The following is an 18,189-nucleotide window of genomic DNA, read 5'->3' on the forward strand; positions in this document are numbered from 1 at the left end:
GCACTGTTTGCCAGCAGTGGGAATGGACATGTGGTGATTGACTCAGCCCCAGAGCTGGGCACAGTGCTGGTGGCCCACCTGTGATTCTGATTTCCAGACAAGGAAATCACAAGGAACAATAAAACCTGTTTATTTTAGCAGAAGTGAAAATCAATATTTTCCAAGTGCCTCAACAGCCAGGCAGCAGTTGAGCTGAATAGTTATTTTCAGCACTACCAGAAGGCCTGGTTCTCCATTTTAGAGAAAGCTGCAGCTCCCAGCAAACACCTGGGCAGGTGTGTTTTGAAAAGATCCTTGATGCAGCTCCTGCAATAAGTACAGCCAAGCTATCCATGAGTTGGCATATTGGAGAGACAAACCAGCAGAACAGGAATAATCCAAATCCAACCCAGCACCATCTGCCGCACGAGGCACTGCGGCTGTATACAAAAACCTCATTAGTACCTGATGAGAGGGAGGCTGGGCCCACAAATCATCTATTTGCAATACAGGGTGTGTGTGATGCTGGCAACATCCATGTGGCTCGTGAAAAGGGGAAATTTGTTGCCAGCAGCAGCTTGCAAGACCTGCAGGGGAACCACAGGGCAGGTGTGGCACCTCCAGGGGGTGCAGAGATTCACACCTGGACATTGCCAGGAGCCAGCCTGGGAAAACCTGGTGGTGCATAACCTACAGCAGGGGAAGACAATGCCTAGACAGGCTTAGTTTCTATTCCATAGGCTCCTGTTGGGTGACTGGACATTGGCAGAGAGTGTGTCACTTTAGCTGTCTTCCCCCTCAGCTCCCTGTGCCTGGCATCTCCATGGGGACACAGTGGTGGGGGTCCCCTTGGGCATGGGGCATTTGGGGCCCCAGGTGCCACTCTGGGTGGGTGGGGGGTGGTGGCAACAGGGATGGTGGAGCTGCTCTGGGGGCTGCAGGGAGAGGAGAGCCTCTCCCTGGCTCTCACCTCCCTTCCCTCCTGCTTACAGCCTGCCAGCAGCCAGCCCAGGGACTTGGAGGCAGGATTTGTCCCTTGCAGGTGGAAGGACAGGGCTTGGGCACTGCCAGCTGCCATGAGAGGACTGTCAGGCTTGGTGGGAAAGGCCTGCAGCCAGGGCCAGCTCCTGCTCCCAAATGTGGCAAAGACAAGCTTGTGATCTACAGTGGGCACTTGTATGAGGCCAAAACTTGTTGTTAACATCATTATTTTTTATTGCTTTCTTTTCAGCTGAGCATTTCTGTTTGTGTGATCTCTCCTGCTGGGCAGCTCTGGCTCCTCAGGGAGCTCCACAAGCAGGCATGGCACAGTGAAATCCCAGCTCGGGGGGAGACAACACTGGGTAGTGGGGGGGGTCAGGAGGATTGGAGGGGGAGATGATGGCAACTGAGACTTCAGAGCAGATACAATCCAGATCTATATATATATAAAAAGTAATTAAGCAGAGGGAGGCAGAATTAAAAGGTCATTTCGGGGCTGCCACATGGTACCATCTTTAAAGCTATCATGCAGTGCAGCCTGGTGTAAGAGCACAGCCCTATTATATGGGTTGTTGCATTACAAGCTCCCTCATTTTCTTTCTCCAGACAGTGAAATACAAAGGTTTTAAACAGGAAAGTAGTTTTCCCAATGAGGGTCCTGTGAAGGGCGAGGGTGAAGGCACAGAGCTGCAGCAGCTGTGTAACCCAGGGAAGAAGGTTATGTGCTTCCTGGACTTTGCCTCAGGGACCCTGCCTGTCCTCAGGGCTTCTCCTGGGAGGAAGAAGCCATGGAACAGGCCATAACTGTTTTCTTTTCTCTTTAAAGGAGTTAGTCCAAAGGAGAACTGGACTGTGCCTTCTCCTGCTGCTTGTTAATCACCTGGGATGCCAGCTGCCTCCCTCCCCTGCCCTCAGCTTCTGCATTCTTCTCTCTCATGATCCCATTGTGGCACTGCAGCCTCTAACACCCTCTGACACCCAAGGCTGTGCCTTGCTCACCAAATTTCCTTTTCTCATACATTTCATCTCCCCTTTCCCAGTGCAGCCTCTCAAAACGTTACTTCTCATTTGCCACCTTTGCTTCTCTAGATACCATGTTCATTTTCATCTGTTTTCCTTTGCTTTGTGTGTTCTCTTGCTTGTTGGTTGGGTCAGTCACAGGCCAAGAAGTGCTATGGCATTTTTATCATGCCTATGTCAGCAACTGGAACCTTCCTGATAGCATGGGACACTGTGTTTGTCTGAGGAAGGGTAGGAATTCAAACATTCCAGCTCTTTCTGTCCTTTGAAAGTCCTACGTTTGCTGTCCCTTTTTAGAGCCTGGAGCAGTTCTTTGTTGGTGCAGTTTCTCTGCTTCTCAGCTCACTCTGTTTTGAAGCTGGATGGTTTCAAGAATTATAGCTGGAAAGCATTGGAACAGGCAGGCATACTTTGCCTACTTTGCCTCTCTTCACAATTACACTGCTTGCACACTTTGAATGATTTAGTTCATTTAGCATTTTAAATTCCATACAATTTTAGGAGCACAGGGGGATACATTAGTCTGAATTATTTCCTGCCAAACAATCCTGCCATGAAGACTGCCAAGGCTGCTCAAGGTGTGCTGAGGGCAGAAAGCTCACTCCACACAGCTCCAGGATCCACATCTTCAGCCCTGGAGAAGGAGTTTCTATGGAGACATTTGCAGTAAACAAATGTATGGCTTCCCCAGCATGAGCAGGCACTGCAGCTCCAGCCCTGCAAGCTCTTGGGCTGTATTTTTTGGCAGGGGCTAATACCTATGAACCCCCCCCAGCCTGTGCCCCCTGCCAGCCCATGGCCCTGCTGCCAGCAGTGCTGTCTTTTCACCTTGGAGGATGGCAGGTAGTAGCAATAATTCCCAGTATTTTAGCTAGGGGATGAATTTTGAGGGGTCCCAGCATGGTATCATGCTCTCCTGGCAGAGCAAACAAAACTCCCATTAAATGTTTGTGTACATATAGCCAGGGAGAGCCATAAAGTCCTAAGCAGAAACAGAGCAGTGGTTCCATGCCTCTTCCCAGGGTGTCTCCAGGCCCTGTACCCTGCTCCTGCATCTCCCCACGCTGCAGTGCCCATGGCTGGATACCTGCACCCTACCTGACAGTGCTGAGCATCCTTGAGCTCCAATCCCCAGGTCTAGGAGGAATTAAAGCCCCTCCTGTGAGTCTTTGAATCACTTCTTCCTGAGATGGCTGAGCAAAGCAGAACATGAGGAGATGCTGCTCAGTTACCTTCTGCTGGATTTACAGTTATTTTTCCACTTCCTTATGATGCCCAGCAGAGTTTTCCTGGTTTATTCTAGATGGGCAGTTTATCTAAGAATAAAATGTCTGTGAATTTTTCTCACAGAGAAATATGAGAGCTTGAGTACCTCAGCCAAATATTGTTTGTGTAATAACCAGAAACTGTGCTATAGCTTCATTATTTTTCCTGTTAAGGCTTCTCTTGCTGCTCCAACTCTGCTCTATGTCCCCTCTCAGACTGCAGCAATGCATCATGCTGGGCTGCTCAAAGGCTGCTGTCTCTCTGGGAAGTACTGTCTGTCACCCAATCTATAGCTGAGGCCAGAATATATAAAATATGCTAAACATTTTGCCATTATTAGGCTAAAGAGTAAATGCTATTTTTGCCATTATTAGGCTAAAGAGTAAAAAAGACACCAGTAACTTTAATCCCAGAAGACCAGCACAAAACAAAGCAGGGATTCACCAGCTAAGTGCATTTTTATCATGGCATCCAACAGAGCAATTTCTAATGGATCTGAACAAAATTTGACCCATATTGATTTCCAGATTGTGAGCTGAGCTGGCTGAGGTGCTGGCTGCAGCTCTCCAGCAGTACCACACCCTTGAATCTCAGTGTGAAACAGAGCTAGAAGAGGCCCTGAGGATATTGGTAACACCTTAGGATATTGGAGGCAGGGGGGTCAGCTGAGTCACTGGCCTTGTTTCAGCCCGGGCTTTATGGAGGCACAAGGGAACAGGCAGGTGCTGAGGTGTCCCAGGGAACAGCAGCCATGCCCCGTGCTGTACAGACCAGAGCCTGCTTTGCCAGCAGCTCTGTTGCTGGTTAATGGCTGCTGCCCCCTTATTCCTGCTCAGCTGTAAGAAAAGGTTATTTGAGCACTTGATGGAAACACCACGTGCTCCCGAACCAGGGTGACAGCAGTTTTAGACACCCATCCCTGCCTATCCCTGCCTAAGACCAGGACTTGCCCTCTGTGGGACCTGGTGGGATTGTCAGTCAGGCCACAGCCCCTTAGGGTCCCTCCTGTTGTGGGACTGCAGCAGGGTTATGGGTTGATATCTCAGTATGACACTCAGCCCCTCTCACCTTCCCACTGCCCATGGCTGATGGGTGAATGGCCCCCCCATGTTCCCCCCCAGCCCAGGCAGAGGCTGCTGCTGCTGCAGGTGAGTGCCCCACTTTCATCCAGAGGAGTTAATGAGGGTGCCCTGCTCCTGCTTGCTTTTCTAGTTCCCTTCCTTTGAGAGTTAATACATCTCTTGCTCTATTTTTTGCACAATAACAACAGCGCAGCTCAGGGGAAATTTTCACTAGGTAAAAAAAAAAAGACTATGTCAGCCAACTGTGGCTTGTTTTATTCACCTGAAAATGGCTGGAAATTGGAGGAGTGCTGGGACAAGTGCCTCCTGGGTGTGCCCTGCTCCTGTCAGCACATGGGCTCTGCTGCAGGCAGCTCCCACACCCAGCTGGCCTAGCCCCGAGTGACCAACCTCACCTTCTTACGTAAAGGCACTTACTGAATACAGGTTATAAAACATGGCTTATTGGTTTCCAAGGGACACAGCTGCCCCAGCACCATAGCCTGCATATCCCTCAGCTGTCTTGTGGGAAGAAGCATCTTCTGATCAGAGATGTTGCCAAGGCCAGCAAGGGGGGTGGTGACCCCTGACAGGTAAGCCAGGGACTCTGGAGGAGTCCCTGTTTCCTAGCCTTGTGCTTTGCTGGCAGAGATATTCAGGGGAGCTGTTTGCAAGAGGTCATGGCAATAGCTTAAGCCAAGTTACCTCTGCTCTCATGGGATCACTTCATAACCTCTTGGTTTCTTTACTTGCTACAAGAACTCAATGGCAAAACAAATTTGTACAGGCCTTGATATTGCTGAACCCTGGCTCTGCTGTACAAACAGTTCCAGTGAGTGAGGTTAGGAAGAACTGCTACCGTAGACCAAGGCTAGATATACTGGCCTTCTTAAACCAGAGACCTCTGGCAACACAAAAATAATCTTGTTAGAATAATATGTATTAGATATTGTAGGTAAAGAGATAGTAGGTAAAAGAGACAGAAGAATGCAGGGAGCAGGTATTTGCTCTGCAGAAATACAGTGACTGAGGGGAGACTGTGATAAACTACATGAGTCAGAACCGTGAGCATCTCTGCAGCACACAGGGTGGGAGCTCAGCTCCAGCAAACGTGGGTTATTTGGGTTCTGCTGCTGTTATCAGCTTGGCAGCCTTCAGAAGTGATGCCCGAGCTGTCAACACGGTGCAGAATTGTTTTCAGCTTCTCTGAGGGCAGGATGCAAAGAGAAGAGAGCTGTCTTTCTGGAGCTTGCTGCTGGTCACTGCCTGCTGCAAATGTGGGCTCATGCTCCCTCTCCACAGCCATCCGGGGGCTTTGGGGCTGGGGTCACTGTGCTCCAAGCTGGCCAAGGGAATGGCTGGAGCACAGCCCATTGCCTCCCTGCAGAGGTGGGAGATGCTCTGCCTCTGGCTCAGCCCCTGCTCACACAGCTGCCACCCTCCTGTCCTGCTGTCAGGGCCTGTGACTGCGAGGAGCCGACGCTGCCCTTTTGCCCGAAGCTGCATTTCCTTCCCCAGGTTAAGGGACTGTGTGCTAAACTGCTGCCACCCCACTTTCCCCAGAACATGTTTACCAAGGAAAGATGCACTGCACATTCCCCTGAGCTTGGCTTTGTGTTCCAGAAGGCCAGCAACAGATCCAAGACCATCCTTAGGAGCTGCCAGCAGGATGGGACCCCCTGCCAGCACCTCCTGGCCCCAGAACAGCCAGAGGAGCTGTTCTCTGAGGAACTGGTCATGCAGGAGGATGACTCCCAGCCAGGGGCAGAGCCCCAAATTGAAGACAGGACAATTACAGGAGGGACTGACAAATGGAATCCACAGAAAACAGAGCTGGCAGTGTCTTGGAATACCTTACTGCTTATCAGGCTGCTGCAAGGCAGGATTGACACTGGCTGTGTCACTTTGGACAAATCTAGCCAACTTGGCTTTTTCTTGGGTTTTTCTGTAGCTATTTATACAGCACTATTACTGGTTGCTCTGCCAGTGCCACACCAGGCTCACCATGACCCAGGAATACCAAAGGAAGGTGGATTTCAGTGGAGTTTTGTTCTTTCTGCATGAAGCATCTGTAGTGAGGTTTCTTCATTGGGGCAGGGAGGCTGGCATCCTGGGGTCCTGACCTGAGGCTCCAGCAGAAGCACTGCACAAGCTCCAGAGCATGCCACCATGTGAAAGCTCTCCAATGAAGGCAAAGGATAAAGGGATACTTTCAGCCTCCTCTGCTTCACTGCCTTGAGTCTGAAATATGGATGTAGTTTAAGCCCTATTTACAGCATCTGGTCCATGTCCATCATGATGTAAATTGTAGCATTCAGCAAAGCTTCTGCCATAAAACAGGAGTGTTTTAATAACCCTATTTGATGCTGATGCCCTGGACCCCCACTGCCTTCCAGCACACCACACAGTGCAGGAGCCCCAGCTCCATGCAAATATTGGAGTACTGAGGGACACCAGCCAGAACGTGCATGTTCTTGAGATGCTGGCAGGTGCCACTGTGCTGGTTCCCAGAGCTGTGTTGTTGTGCAGCCCATCTTGGGGCCATCTGAAATGAGCTCTGAGGCAAAAGGAGGGTGTGAAAGGAGGGCAGGGCAGGAGGGAAAGCCCTGCCTTACTGCAGACTCCGGTTGGCAGCACACTGGCTGGGTGGTTGGTTTGCCCTGTGGATTTGGCTCTGTGCTTTTCCTATGTAGGTGAGGTCTTTCATGGTTTTCAGAAGGAAGGAGGGATTTGGGCATGCCCTAATTAAGGGAATTTCCTGGGCACCCAAAGCACTGAGGGAAAGGAAGAAAGGTAGTATACTACTGGAGAGGCCTGGGGCAGCTTGGAAAGGATCCCTGGTCCAGGAACTGTGTGAGGAAAAGAGGAGGGAGAGAAAAGCAGAAAAAAAAAACCAGGTTATGGGCATAAAGACAAGTTTTGTCAAGGGAGTGGGGCCATGAGGGTCCCAGCAGATGAGTGAGCTGGGAAGAATAAAGGAGGAGAAAAGGACACCAATGCACCAGCAAGAGCAGTGCCACTGACTGCATCATGGCAACATTCAGGGAGCTTGGGCAAATCTTAAAGTTGTAATGTTCAAGAAAGAAATTCTCTATATATTTAGCTTTGATTAGTAGTAAAGAGCACAAAGGTCTTGCATCACCCTGACGATTAATTTTCTGAGAATCTAATACATCCAGCATTCCTAAAATCTAACATTAAATGAGGAACAAACTAACTCAGCTGAGCCAGCTTGTGAATCAGCCACGAGTACAGCATCCCTCTGCTCCCCTTCACTGTGTACAGAGCACAGCCTCCACGCTTCTGAGGCAGCTCCCACAGGAGATCTCAGGTGGATGGGAGCAGTGCAGCCCACAGGAGCCCTTGGAGAGAGTGTTGCCTTCCCTGTGCCTTTGGCTAGGTAAAATAGCAGAGTTATAATGTAAGGGGTGTCAAGCCACAATTTTTGGACTGTTACTATCTCCCAGAGGATGCCCAAACTCTCCTTTTGGTTCTCCAGCTGATCTATCCACCTCTCCTGCCCAGGCCTGAGCACCCAGTGAGAGGAGCATGTCCTTCTTAGTCTGGAGGCATCCACCAGCTCCTGGTTCAAGCTCTCTGAACCTGGAGCACGAGCAGTGGTTGGTGCTGGGTGGATGATGGTGTCACAGGATACCTGATTTCAGAGCTGTGCCTGGCCAGACTGTGCTGGCCCTGGCTCACCCCAAAAGCACCGTGTCACACAGGCCAGACCTTGTTTACAGCCCCTGGAATGGTCAGTCAGATTTACACCTCTGATCCTTGGGCTCAGAAAACCTGGCAGCACCCAGCTAGATCCTGAAGTGTAGAAGCAGGCACCAGCCTCTGTCCTACCATTAGCATTTTGGCACTGGTCTGCCAGTGACCAGGACACAAGATCCATTATTTGCTGCCTCTAACTCCTCTGTCAGACAGAGCACCTTAACTTTGCAAGCCCAAGGCAGTGGGACTGCTTACATGGAAATTATGAACCAAGTCGTAACTTCAGATATCCAAATAAAACCTAAAGTTTCATTTTCCAGCATCTGACAACTCTCTAGGAGCTTCTTGTTTGATTTTTCAAATGCTCCAGCAGTTTGTCACACCTTATGGCCAAGTCTACTTTTTCTGTCTTGGAGTAAAATGCAAGGAGCTCATCACAAACTAACACCAGCCCTTTGCTGAGAAAAAATGTTTTACACACAGCTCCTGAGGATCAGCTGCTAGTGGTCAACTGCTAAAGGCCTGCTGGAGAAGAAACTGGTGATCTGCTGGCCATGCCCTTCCTGATTTTTATATAACAACATGGGTACTAATTAATGGGGTCTTAAGCTCAGGAACTCCCCTGGGCATAAACCTAGCTTAGGTACCATCCATCACCTAAACTGGAAGGAGCTTTGTTTGCTGAGCCAGGGACCAGGCAGGGATGAGCACCAGTGTCTATGGAGGGCTGTGCCTTCCCCTGTTGATGGACCAGCAACTGAGGGTGTCCTGGGGAAAACAAAGGAAAGCAGTAAATCCAGCTTGAATGATTGTCAGCCCCTGATGGTTTCATCACTTCAAATTTACATCAGGTTCTAACAAAGCAGTGATGGAAGAATGGGGTTTTCTCTCTCCTTGAGCTACACAACATGTGTCCTTGGGGGAAGACTGCATCTCCTTTTGCCATGGGAGCACAGGGAGTGTGCCTGGCCCCGCGCTGCAGCGCCGGATGCCTGCGGGGCTGCGTTAGAGACAGTATCACAGGAACTGCTTTCCAGAGACTGAATTTAGGTTTGTGTAGGTGGTATTTCCCAGCTGTGGGTGTCTGGAGTTGCTACCTTCCCACAGGGTTTCATATGTGGAATTAACCCCTCCACCACCAAACACCGAACTCAGAAAGCCCTGCAGGGCTGGTCGGGGCCACTGCACAGAGTGCCCAGCCCATGGTCCTGGCACCCTGCCCTGCCATGGGCACCCAGTTCCACCAGGGCTTGCTCACAGCAGAGGACTCCTGGGCTCCATCTTGTGCTTGAGAGGGGACATCCCCAGGGGGTGCCAAGACCTGCTCCTAGCTCAGCAGCACTCCACTTCCTTCAACTCCCCAGTGATGTCAGTCTCTGGTCATTCAACCTGTCCCCATTTCCTTGCTCTCCTTCAGAACAATCACCCCCTATCCTCACCTACTGTCCCAGTTTTTGCTGCTGGTTTGTCCCCTCTCTGCTTTCTTTGCCATTTCCCATCTCCTGCCAGTCAGCCTCAGGCTCCCCAAACCTCAGGGCTGAGTGGCCTGACACCATTTCACACACCCAGCACCAGGCAGCCCTGGCCTGAGCATGCTTTGGTCATCAGTGGCTGGTTCGTGCCACCTCCCTGGGTTTCAGCCTGCCACTGGGACTGCAGAGCTGCAATATCCCCTGCTTCTGCTCAACAAGAGCTTGGCTGACTCTGGAGAAGCTTCAGACAGACAGCTCAGTAGGATTTTTAAAAGTCTTTAAAAAAAACTTCAGCAAGAAAAACACTTTTTAAAAATTACCTGTATTTCTAAAATATAGTGTATCTGCTTATCCATAAAACCCAGGAGCCTGGGTCATGCTCTGAAGCCATTTAAACTTCAGGAGCAGGACTGCTCTCATGCACAGTGACTTTGTAGAAGTCCAGCCTCTTCTAAACTAGTTGTGAAAATCCATACAGGAGTGAAGTCCCTTGAGAAGACATCTTCCCTTATCCTGAGCCCTACCTTGGGTATGAAGCTGTGCCTTTCAGGGATGTGTCCTCTCTCGCTGACCAAAGGAAGATTTCAATCCAGGCACTTTGCTTTTCAGCCACTGAAGAAGAAAGATTTCAAATGGCACGTTGGAAACTAATGCACATTATTATGACACATTTTTTGTTTCCTAGTAGTTTTTATGTGTTACAAAGAATTTATGATGTTACATATTCATGCCCAACCAGCAGGGTTATTATTTTGCACAACCCTCACAGTGCCCACCTCACTCCAAGGACATCCCACGTCATGTGGGGCAGTCAACACCCCTGTCTTGATCACTTGCTGTCCTCCCTTGTGCTCTTGGGTCTCAACACCAGGCTTGCCTGCTTGTGGAAACCCCAATCCATCCACAAGGCTCGACAGCTGCAGATATTCCCTTGAGCTGGCCTTGGACATGTGTGTCAGCAATGACCATGTGTGGTGGCAAGCTGGCAAAGAAATGTAACTGCACAGGGGTCTGCCCAGCTGCTCTGCTGAAGGGATGCTCAGGTGCAAGGTCATCATCCTGCTTTTGGGTGGTGAAGCATCCAAAGATGCTTCTTTTAGTATGTTTTTTTGTAATAATTGTATCTCAGTAGAAATTACGTGCTGAAAACTAAGGAAATGGCAAGGTGCTTACCCTGATTAGCAGGTTTCATTGGTTACTGTGTCTAAATTTTATGACTGGAAATGAAAAGCTGACTCATCCTCCCTGGCTACCTTCAGCACTGATGCAGGAGTTTTCTGGCTTTGCTCTGGAGGCATGAAAAATACCAGGTACAATATGAATACAAAAATCACCCAGAGAAACAGCCCAGTAACAAATAGGGAAGCATTGCTTTGGCAAAAGCTAGACAAGAACATTAGGAAATAATTCAAACTATAACAATCACTATTGAATGTCTGGAAAGATAGTAGAAGTGCAGCGTTATTACACTCTGCAAAACTTGAGGTAATTTGTTCCTGGAATTTGCTTTGTTTCTCGTAGTACTAATGTCTGTCTAGAATTCCTCTTGCAAAAAAAAACCCAAAAACCAACAACAACAAAAAAAACAAACAAAAAAACCCCCAACCAAACAAAAAAAACCCCATGAAAACAACAACAACAAAAAAACCCAACCAAAAAACGCAACCTGCAAACAAAGGTAATCAATGACTCCAACTCAAAACAACATGACACCCCCTGAGACAGAGGAAGCCAGGAAGGCTGGCTCTGGCTGCTGGTGGCAGCAGGAGCCCTGTGCCACCAGCTGGAGGCAGCCCCCAATGCATCCTGCAGCCACGAGGTTAGGGGCTGCTCACGTAGGATGAGCTCTTGTCTCCATTTCCAAGCAGCTGCATGAAAAGAAGGACAGCAATGGCCTTCTGACCAGGACACAGCTAGGTGGGAAAAGGAGGCTCTGGATGTCCAGCAGGAGCTGCCCCAGCAGCTGGCAGGGGACAGCAGGGACAGGGAGCACAGCCCCTCCCAGGCCAGCGGGTGCTGGCTGTGCCGGGCGTGCTGCTCACAGCCACGAGGAGCAGATCCTGCAGATCACGATTAATGCTCCCAGGCATGTGAGTGCTGGATGGAACAATTAGAGCTGTGGACAGTTTTACCCTCTCTGCCAAGAGCAGAAAATGGAAGTGCTGCAGAAGAGTCAGTATTATATCCCCAATCTCCTTACTTAATAGTGGAACAAAATGTACTTTTATTCCTGCGCAGTTTGCAGCAACAAACTGAGGCTTTCTTCCTATAACCCCAGGGTGCTTTCATTTGTTCTGCCAGCCCATTCCCTGTCAGTCAAAGGATATACATTATTAATGTATGGACTAAATGCTGTTCTCACTCATCCCTTTGCTCTCAAAAGCAGCATTTACATGAAGAGGACAAGCAGGATTTGGCCCCAAGATTTTAATCATGTCACTCTAATGAATTGGTTTAACACAGACTTAAACTGAAAGATTTTTGTTCTGATTTTTCTTGGGTGTTTTAATCACTGAAGGGGTTATTGTTTGGCTAATTTAAATCACCATAGAAGGGAATACCCAGGTAGCTGCTTGAAGAATTACTCCTGCAGATCTGTCTGAAATGGCAAGAGATTAAGGCTCAAAATATAGCTTATTAAATTGTGATTATAAACAGCTGGGACTTTTTTTAAGGGAAAATGTACATGCAGGAAGAGATGGCACCTACAAATTCAATTACAAATTTTGAGCTAATCCTACATCTGAAGTTGAATCAGCATCCAAAGCATGTTTTTGTCAATTGATAGGCCCATATCAAGACATACATTAATTATATTTATGCAGAGCCACAGTCAAGCTGAGCATTTCCAGCACCTGACTGCTTGTGCCCAGAAAGTAATGATGCTTTGGAAAATACAGGATACAGCAGAACACACATGAAAACTGCACTTTGGACAACGGAGAGGACTAAGGCATATTAATGATCCTGAGAGGATGCTAAAGGGAAAATTAATGGCTGCAAAACAAAGACCAGCTCTTGCCCCAGTGTCCCAAATGTAAGGGCTGGACTCAGCAAGTCCTGATCCTAAGATTTTTTCAGCACTTGAGCTGCACAGGTGGGATCCCTCACGTGGAATTTACACTGCCCACTCTCACTTGTACACTGTGCTGAAGAGAAGGGCAGGTGGGCTGGGGATTCATTTCCTCTCACACAAGGCAGGTGCCTCCAGATAGAAGGGCACTAAATGAAAAATAAATGAGATGATGAAGCACAAGAAAGAGGAAGAAGTAAGCAGGTTGGGCAGGAGATGCTGGAAATTCAGCAAAGCCCATCTGCAAGGTGTTGTCAGTTCAGGGTTCGCTGAGGGTAAAACCAGAGTGGCAAGCCTTGACCTGGGAACTAATTACATTAAATACATAGTGTGAAACACACCCAAGGTTTTTAAGGAGCTGTCTGGTTGCTCACTTCAGAACAAGGGCTGCTTATGTTCACAGTGGTTTTAAATGTAGGGAGAGCAGGGTTTGGGCTGCTCCTCTCTGGGTTAACTCTTTACCAGATGCATATAGCAGTAAAAAACCTACCTGGCAGTAAAAACCTGTTGACTGCTATACTGTCAACTGCACAGCAAGCAGTGAACAGAGGGCATCGTGTGGGGGTGGCTCTGGATGTGAAGCTCTGCTCTCTGCCCCATTTGGACCCAAGTCTTGTCCTTGTGTCTCTGGCTTGCCAGTTCTCTTGTCACTAAATAAGGCCACATGTGTGATGAAGGGCTGAAAAGGAGAGGGCAACATGGCAGAGGAAATGTGGTCTTCAAAAAAGATAGATGAACTTGAATGCTAAGGGCCAAATCAGAATTAAAAAATATATGGTCTGCAGAGCAAAGACCTTGTGGAGTAAACAACTCAGTGAAGATGGAGCAAGGGAGCCTCTCTGCTGCTCACAAACAATGAAGAACACAGAGAGAAGGAGAGAGTTGTTTCAGCATCTATCAGCTGCAACAACTTCTGTACCTGCTCTGAAGGGGAAAGACTTGTCAATGTGACCTGAGAAACGGGACGGTGTGGCTGTGACCACCATGCATTTGGGAAGTCTGGCCATGGAGCTGGAGGCAACTGTGGTGGGTGCTATTTGAGACCCCACTGGTGGATGCTGCAAAGACAGCTGGGAAGTGCTGGGAAATAGGAGAGAGATGGGGAGGATAACAGGAACAGCCTGACAGCTGCTACCAGCTTCTGGGGTGCTTCCTGGCAAAGCAGAGTTTTGAAGGAAAGAAGTGAGGTTGAGAGTGAGGAGAGTACAGGAAACAGCAGGTGAGGACAATGATCCTTTGGGAGCTCTTTGCACTGACACTCTCCAAGAGTGTAGAAATGAGCAGGGCCAGTATGTGAAGGCTGGATGTTAGAGGGAGGGGGGCTGCACAGAGGACATGTCAAGGACCTGGAAAAAAGCACTGACTAAGGAAGGCAGAAGAACTGGCAATATGTCTAACTCATAAAGAGAGATCTAGATGGAGACCCAAACCAAACCAAGGGCTCATGGGCACTCCAAAGGGACATGATAGTTGCAGCAATGCAAAAAACATTAAGGGGTACAAGCATTACAAGCATTGTGGGGAAGAGGTTAAGAGTTTTCTTTCAGGAGTATAGAGCTACAGCTTTTGGTTAGACATCCATTTGGAAATGTCAGAGAGAGTGGTTGTGATTCATTCCACAGTAAAGAAGACTGAGAGGTTGTTGGGAGTCTAAATGGTAGCTCACTCATGTTTTTGTAGAGGAAAGACTTAAACAGCTCTCATAGAAAGCTGGCTGGAAATGGGGATAAAGAAAAGATTGCTGTAAGAATGGAGAAATTAGAAAATGGCAGTGGTCAGAAGACAAAAAATGTTTACAAGTAATGTTGGTTTTGATAGGTCTTGCTAAATTAAAAGAAGGACTGTTTCTACACAATATGAATCCAGAGATTAGGATCCACCTTTAAAAATAGGTGGTATTTACTATAGCTTAAGAAAAACAAGAGATGCCTTCTTCAAAAAATAAACAATGTGTCATGCACTCTGAAATCTTTAACTAAGAAACTGACCCAAGGGTGACCACTGAGATTATTTGTTTAAAGTCTCTGCATATCAATTTGCCCAAAGAGTGGCTTGAGACAGACCAGTCTCAATCATCTCAAAGAATCTTGATTTTAAATTAAAATCTGCACCATCTGTTTCATTATAATCTGCTTCCATTCACTTTCCAAGGGGACAGTGACAGCTTTACTTGTTTTAAGAAACTGGACAACTAACCTTCAGGAGGAATAACATTTCAACACTTTCTCTTATAATCAGTTTTAGCAACAATGGCAACAAGCTCTTTGTAGAGCTTACATCTGTCCAAGAGCCAGGACCTCTTGCAAAGAAAACTCTAGAAAGCAGCACTTTTTGGCTGTCAAGTTCATAGGTGACAATACTGGTTCTTTGGTGGAACTTTTCAATGTTTCCATTTTTCTGTTCTAGTCTTCTCTTGAATGGAGACTGCTTTCATTGGGGTTTCCTGTTCATTTTCTCCCACAGAACTTCCTGGAAATGGAAGGACTTCTGTTCTCTCCCTGCCAGCTCTACAGCACGTTACCTGTGGGAGTCAAATTCTGGTCAAAAGCAGCTCATAAACTTCACTGCTGACAATGAAGTCAGCATCAGTTTTGTTAAAGTTCCCATACAGATTTTCTCTTCCTGAGACACCAATTATATACAAGCCCATTCAATTGTACTTGAAGAGATGAGTATCTGGGCAAGGAGGAGTGCAGCACAAGGAGGTCTGATATAGACATACCCACAAAAAGGAAGGATGGAGGAGAAAAAATCCCCAAACACTCAAGCACTTAGCACAGTCATTACCACATTAGTTAGAGGGATGGTGTGTCAATACTTGCAATGTATCTGTCATGGGTGCCATATAAAGCACATTTTCATCAAGACATTGTTAGTTTATTGCCTTTAAATGGACCCTAACCATCATTAGCAATCAATCAATCCTGAGCCAGCCTCAAGTGCTCAAAAGCAACCCTTTCAGTAAGCAAAGGCAGAGTGAACTCTCTTACAGTCTAATTGGGATCCTTCCACTGCCTCTCCTTTCCTCATGCAGGGCAGCTGTGAAGGAAAGGTGTTTGTCTTTGCTGAGCTCCCCCAGAAATGCAGACTCCCTGCTGCTTCCCTGCTCCCAAGCACAAGCTTCCCCACACAGGCACCCCAGTTTGGCAGACTCTTGCATGGGCTGACTGCTCACTTGCCTGAACTTGGGAAAGGGATTCCATACCAGGTGCTTCAGTGTGAATTCACCTTCCTGACTAAAAAAATGCAAGCACTAAAAAAAATTTGTCTTGTAGTTTGGGCATTTTCCAAGTAATTCTCTACGTCCAGCACCACAGGAAGTTATTTTGCAGCCCTAATCCCCCACCATTCCTCATAATGACAGAAAGCCTTTCCTCTACCCAGCCATTTTCACAAAGAGGAACAACAGAATTGTCTTTAGGATACCTTCCTTTCTACAAATCTAGCTGTCCTTAGCCAAGGGTTATAACAGTAAGGCCTAGGGCCCGTTAGACATGTCCAGTTTCACTGCTTGTGTGGCTCCATGAGCCTCATCTCCAGACAGTGGCAGGTCGGGAGTGCAGTCTCAGCAAGCACCTCTGCAGATGCCAGGCTGCTTCTGTCCCTTTGTAGGGAGTGAAAGGTGAAGCCTGACCGCTGACAAAAAATAGCACAGTCAAGGCAGTATCAGCACTGGACAATTTTTATATTATTGTGTTCCTACTCATTCACCCACCAAAAGTGAGGAAACGGGGCACAACACAGAGAGCTGGGTCCTGAAAAAATGGCTGGAGTCACAGAGCAAGCAAGAGAGGTAAATAATTTCCAAAGTGTCAAAGAGAGTGGTATCCAAATCTCTGTCCATAGGGTACTAACCTCTCAGGTCCAGAGTCATATTACCCACACAGTTTCCAGTCAAAAGATTTATGATAAAAGGAGAAATTGTGAGGACTGACAGTGATTATGGCCAAAAACATATTTTGACTTTATAAATTAGAATTTGTAGTGTGTCTTGGTACAACACTGTATATGTTTTCTAGACAGACTACTGCATTTTCCAGCCACATATAAATTGTCTTCTGATATACAGACATCAGTTACACTGATTTTAGTAACATGTGACATAGTTTTTACAAAGGTGTTCAAGCTAGCAGCTTTCTGCACATGCAAGTATTTAGCACATGAGAAAATTAAGTTCCTACTGACTTCAGTGATGTAGAATTCAATTATTGTTTGAGAAAAAACAGACAGGCTTTGTCCATTTAGAAGTCAGCCCAGAAGCTGAGAAGTTGTCCCCATTCTATTGGTGGTTATGGTGCAGACAGTGTCACATTCTTTCGGCTGCTAACAGCTCTTGTTTTCACATGCATAACAGCAAATTCTTTGAATGATTTACTGCAGCAGCAAAAAGCAGCTGTTTACTATTTCTTAACCTTACTTAACATGGTCTTCAATAAACACTATTTATTAGACCTCAATAAGAAGAATATTCTCTTCTAGCGCTGATCTGGTAAGAGCTCACAGCAGCAGATGTCCCTTAGAAAATCTCTTAGGGTTAAGCAATTTTTTGTAAAGTCATAACGAATCTAAATTTACTTTCTAAATAAAAATGCAGCAACAGAAAAGCCATCAGAAATAAAAATTCTTTTTCCCTCCGTTTGTGTGGAAAGAAAAAGGAGCTTCATTGATATCCTGATCAGTTCTCTTACTGCACGCAGCCCATAGTGATATAAAATCTGAGTTGTGCCTCCAACAACAGATAATACAACTGCATTAGGCATTACTGTAACAAAAAGTCAGTAATGACCATAAAAATAATTCTGAATTCCATGAGGACACAATCAAACATTTTAGATTTTTGTGGTTTTTTTTAAGAAGACGTTATTATTTTATTATTCTTCTAGACTAAAGTTTTCCCTCTTCAAAGGATCTACAAATGTTCACAGGAAATAAATAAAGCAACCATTTATAGAAAAATATGCAGTGATTATCAACAGAAAAAAAAATGTACCAAAAGAAAGTAAAAACTATCAGTAGGTGATGGCCACTGAAATTTGAAGGCATATCAGGAATAAGAAATTAAAAATTAAGGCCTATCCTGACAGTCTACAAGTATGCTGGACAATTAACATGGATTTGTTGTCCAGGCATAATTTAATTTTGCAAAGCATTGAAAAAGGCACAGAGGCAGCTTGGGTATTACTCTTCTCTTGGTAAACTAAGGATAAGGAGACAGATATGATGTCCTCTTGTGAGGGGTTGGATTACACTGGCATCCATATGGAAAAGATAGGCAGAAATAATTAAAGTACAGGGACGGTCTTGAAAACCAGAGGAAGAAATGGCCAGAATGATGTCTAATGAAAAGTCACTCAAGCATTTAGTCTAATTAGTGCTCTGCAGTTTTATATCCAGCATTAACTACTATGGCACATTCAGATTTATCAGGCCAGCCTGATCCTTCTCATTGCTAGCCTGTAGATAAGTAAACACTCAGCAGAACTCAAACTTTAATGAGAATGCTCTTGCATGGCTGGGGCCATGAACAGATCAGGATGGAGTATATAAAGCTTCTGACAGTTCAACAGTGGGCAAACCATAAAAAAAAATCATTCCAGAGAGTTCACCACATGCAAAT

Source organism: Passer domesticus, chromosome 1, assembly GCF_036417665.1.
Source record: "Passer domesticus isolate bPasDom1 chromosome 1, bPasDom1.hap1, whole genome shotgun sequence".
Lineage (NCBI taxonomy): Eukaryota > Metazoa > Chordata > Aves > Passeriformes > Passeridae > Passer > Passer domesticus.